The 4,770-nt window shown below is 44.2% G+C and overlaps 1 protein-coding gene and 2 non-coding genes across 3 annotated transcripts in view; all 3 read right to left on the bottom strand.

Annotated features, from left to right (window-relative positions):
- The window catches only part of ldhd (lactate dehydrogenase D), a 46,711-nt gene that overhangs the window by 35,510 nt on the left and 6,431 nt on the right, over positions 1-4,770 (bottom strand). The gene's annotated exons all lie outside the window — the stretch shown is intronic.
- Positions 914-984, bottom strand: trnag-gcc (transfer RNA glycine (anticodon GCC)). The gene has a single exon. It is a non-coding gene; the product is annotated as a tRNA-Gly (tRNA).
- Positions 4,644-4,714, bottom strand: trnag-gcc (transfer RNA glycine (anticodon GCC)). Its single transcript has one exon. It is a non-coding gene; the product is annotated as a tRNA-Gly (tRNA).

Genomic DNA, 4,770 nt, shown 5'->3' with positions numbered 1-4,770 from the left:
TTGGCTAAACTTCTCAACACCAATTCATCTTTGAACATAAGCCCAGAAAAACTTCTGGAGACTCAGCAGCTGGGGCACTCTTTAACTGAAGGCAGTGAAACAACTAGTGTCCCTGTAGTCACCATAAAGCCTGCCGTCTTTAACCTGCCTCCTCCTGCCCTGTCTACACCACTGACACAAGTCTCAATAGAGAAGATTGTGGAGGGCATCTTGGAAAGGCAGCAGCAGCCTGAGGGGAAAAAGGCAGACAAAGACTTGTCTTGCCTGTGGACAGCCCAAGTTTCAATATGAGACAGATGGATCCACTGTCCATTATTTTTACCAGAGAGGGCCTGTGCGCTATTCCTATTGTTCCAACAAGGTGCATCAAAGTTATGCTGCTGAGGGAATCTGTAACCCTAAAATGCCCTTTGAAGAATTTGCTCAGACAGAATTTTTCCAGAGGGAACCGGATGCTACCAAGAAGAGGGAGAAGAGAAGGATGGAGGAAAAGCAGATTCAGCCACAGGGACCTGAAACAGGGACCAAATAGTCCACACATTCATACGGGCTTCGCTGGAGTGGCAGGAAAACTATATTTGCTGCCCTTTGAAAGTGTACTCTATACAGAGACAAAGGCGTGGACAAGGAAATGACCTGGAAGGAGTTTCAGGAGTCTGCTTTCTATGAGGCAGAGAGACTTAGATGGATGGAAGAAAAAAAACAAATGAGGAAGAAACAGTTGATATTGTATATAAGACAGTTTTGTTCTAGTTGTGTCTGCCTGTGTCCTTTCCAGTCAAAACAAAAAATAAATTTGCGGGTTGAATAAAAGTAACTTTAAGACAAAATTTGCTAGGGGTATGGATAATTACAGACTTAACTGTGTATATATTGTTATATAGTGTGTGTGTGTGGAAAAAAAAGTAGGTGTTGCATTGGCCGGGAATTGAACCCGGGCCTCCTGCGTGGCAGGCGAGAATTCTACCACTGAACCACCAATGCACGCTGCAGCACCCTTTGCACAGAAGACAGAGGACGGTCCCACAGGCCAGTAGCACATTTAGGATTGTTGGCTACAACACTTCACTATGAGCTGCGTGAGAGTGCGTCAGCTACTATGTTGTCAGTATCTTTCTTATGCTTAATCACAAGATTATAATCCTGTGCCAGCAGTGCCCAGTGCATCAGTCGTTGGTTATCATTGTACATTCGGTGAATGTATCAACATCGAGCTTGAAAGGTTGAGAGAATCAGGAGCCGCTAAGACAGGGGCGCTGCAGTGGAAGGAATTTGCTGACTCGAACGCATGCTGGAACTGCATGCTGTGTTACATAACTGCACCACATCTGCTTTCATTGCTGGCCAAAAGAAATGTTCCAATATGCGGTCATATGTCTTGTAACACCTAAATGACCGGACTATGAATGTTCATGTGCTAACCGTAGCACCTGCTGGTGACAATTGGAAACACTATCTGCTGAACTGTACTTGTCTCCTGACATTGGACTCCACCTGTGTATCAACAAACTGTCAGAAACCAAACATGTTTGCTACTTACCCCCCTTTGTACCATCATCTTCAGGCGCAGCGGTAAGACATTTGGCTAATGATGGGTAAGTGGAGGGATTCTCAGATTCAGTAGCTGGCTCAACCACACTTTGCGCCTGCTCTTAGGCACCATTAGCCACTTTATCAACAATACTTCAGGGCTAACAATACCAATAAAAGAGAGACATGTAACACACACTCCAAAGGAAGGAGGAAACATATACCCTTGGGGCTAAACAATGAATAACAATACCATGGAACCTCTCCTCAGTCCTACCTACCCTCGAATGCTAGCCTACCTAGCTTCTGGAGTGTACCAGGCTCGAGGCAACTTTAAAGGCGAACCTTCAGTGCTCAAAGCACTGAAAAGCCTACCCCCGACAGGGACCTAATCCCCACCCGGGATTACTCCGAAAATAAAAAAGGCAAAATAAAGAACGAGTGTCTGAAGGAAGAGATTACACTCAGCTAGACACTCACCTGCGCTAACTGGGGAGAGAGTTCCAAATACACCAGAGTTAAGCAAGCAACCCGAGAACAACATACAGACACCAAAACTCATACAAAGCTGTTTCAATTCCTTTCACTGAGATCCCGGACGAACCCCCACATTGTTACGTCCCCACAAATAAGGTCTCAGCAAAGACGTGGGGAACAGTAACAAATAGAACCGGGAAAGAATGAGAAGGGAGCCAAACAGAGCAGTATGGCAAATATTACGTTTTTATTACAAACAATCCTAACACAAAGAGATGGCAACACTGCTTTATCAATAAGATAAAAAAAAAGAAAAAAGGTCACAACTAAGTCTTATGTGTCTAAAGGAGGATGAACAAACAAACAACAAAGAAAAATGCACTTCTGGAGCCCACAGGCCCACCCTAACCATTACTAGCAACACACACCTTATTGCTGCTGAGGCCCACAAGCCCACGCTACCAATGTAGCAACCTCCCCACTGCTTTCACAACTCCAAACTGCAGCAAGGACAACCACACCATAGGACCTCTTCATTCAATAGAAAGCAGTGCAAAGATGAAGAGAAAAAAAACCCAAAACCACACAGTTCTTCCCCAACCCTATATAACATCTGAGAGTTAATTGCTGACTGGGTCCTGGTGCCAAATGAGGGAGTGAGCAGCAGCTCCGTCGTGGAGAGAGGGCAGAGAGAAAAAGAGACAGAGAGGGGTGGAGCTAGAGAGGAAGAGGGGGAGAGAGAGAGCAACACCACACCCACACACTCCCACAGTCTCACAGGATGTAACACCAGCCTACTTGGAGTTACTGGGTTGAATTTAAAAAGGATTGCTTGCTGTAGGAATTTCTGCAGTGGCCAGGAATCAAACCCGGGCCTCTGCATGGGAGGCTGGGATTGTTTAGCTCAACAGGTCTAAACAGTTTCCCATTCATTCTCTATGGTAGTGCTAAACTACGGATTTAATATATTATTCACCACTGTGACCCTTCCGGCGCTGTTGCGAGTTTGAGACCTGGCAGTTTTAAACAATTTCCACTTTTAAATTTCAGGAAAAAAGACAAGTTATGCACCACTTGCAACAGATCTCAGCGATCCTTGTTCATTCGTCACAGGTAATAAACGTTGTTTAAAATAAGAGTAAACCAATAGATTAAAAATTGCAGGTGTATTTTAAAGGTAAGAGAAGTGTTCACTGTGATTTAATTTACTTGATTAGTGTAAGAAAACTGTATCAGCTGTGATAAAAAGGCATGGTAAATTATGAACTATTCTGTCTTGATGTATGCTCAATCATCCCGGAAAGTAAATTCCAAAAAATTGATTCTGTACATCTGGACGTAGTGTTTTCAGCGGGAGAAACGTTTCGTCACTCATCCAAATGACTTCTTTAGTCTCAGCTGGATGCAGGTTTCCCCAAACTTCTAAACAGTACATTTGCACACAGACTGAAACTAGTCCACTAAATAAACAATGGGCTGTGAGGCCAGTTTCATTATCATTAATATGCAAATTGTCATGACCATTGATGATTGTATGTCAAGATTCACAAGAAAGTTGTATTCTACTCAGGGAAAATCTGTGGCGTTCCACAAGGAGCCACTTCGATACCTTCTCCAGGACCCATCGGATGAAGATACAAGGATTAAAAATGAGCTTCAGGACAAGTCTGCACCTGTGAAGCAGGACCTAGTGTGCTGATCTCAACAGCTTGCTGCACCGCACATCCAAGCTACACATATCCCGTTATGTGAAACACTTGGCTAAGCTTCTAAACACTTCTTTGAACATAAGCCCAGAAAAACTTCTGCAGACTCAGCAACTGTGGCACTCTTTAACTGAAGGGAGTGAGACAACCAGTGTTCCTGTGGTCACCATGGAGCCAGCTTACTTAAACCCACCTCCTCCTGCCCTGTCTACACCTCTGACACAAGACTCAATAGAGAAGATGGTGGAACGCATCTTAGAGAATCAACAGCAGGAGCAACCTGAGGAAGGAAGGCAGAAAGATTTGTCTTGCCTGTGGACAGCCCAAGTCCCAGTATGAGACAGATGGATCTTCCATCCACTATTTTTTTTACCATCGAGGGCCTGTGCCGTATTTCTATTGTTCAAAGAAGATACATCAAAGTTATGCTGCTGAGGGAATCAGTAACCCTAAAATGCCCTTTGAAGAATTTGTTCAGACAGAATTTTTCCAGAGGGAACCGGACGCTACCTCTGCAGATTCAGCCACAGGGACCAAATAGTCCACACATTCATACGGGCTTCCCTGAAGTGGCAGGAAAACTATATTTGCTGCCCTTTGAAAGTGTACTCTATACAGAGACAAAGGCATGGACAAGGAAATGACCTGGAAGGAGTTTCAGGAGTCTGCTTTCTATGAGACAGAGAGACTTAGATGGATGGAAGGAAAAAAAACTAATGAGGAAGAAACAGTTGATATTGTATATAAGACAGTTTTGTTCTAGTTGTGAGTGTCTGCCTGTGTCCTTTCCAGTCAAAACAAAAAATAAATTTGCGGGTTGAATAAAAGTAACTTTAAGACAATTTGCCAGGGGTATGGATAATTACAGGCTTAACTGTGTATATATTGTTATATTGTGTGTGAAAAATAAAAGGGAAGAAAAGTAGGTGTTGCATTGGCCGGGAATCGAACCCGGGCCTCCCGCGTGGCAGGCGAGAATTCTACCACTGAACCACCAATGCACGCTGCAGCACCCTTTGCACAGAAGACAGAGGACGGTCCCACAGGCCAGTAGCAC

This window comes from Pundamilia nyererei, unplaced genomic scaffold (assembly GCF_000239375.1).
Source record: "Pundamilia nyererei isolate P.nyererei 1_Seehausen unplaced genomic scaffold, PunNye1.0 scaffold00229, whole genome shotgun sequence".
Classification (NCBI taxonomy): domain Eukaryota; kingdom Metazoa; phylum Chordata; class Actinopteri; order Cichliformes; family Cichlidae; genus Pundamilia; species Pundamilia nyererei.
The sequence above is the reverse complement of the archived record's forward strand: the minus strand, read 5'-3'. Positions and strand labels throughout refer to the sequence as shown.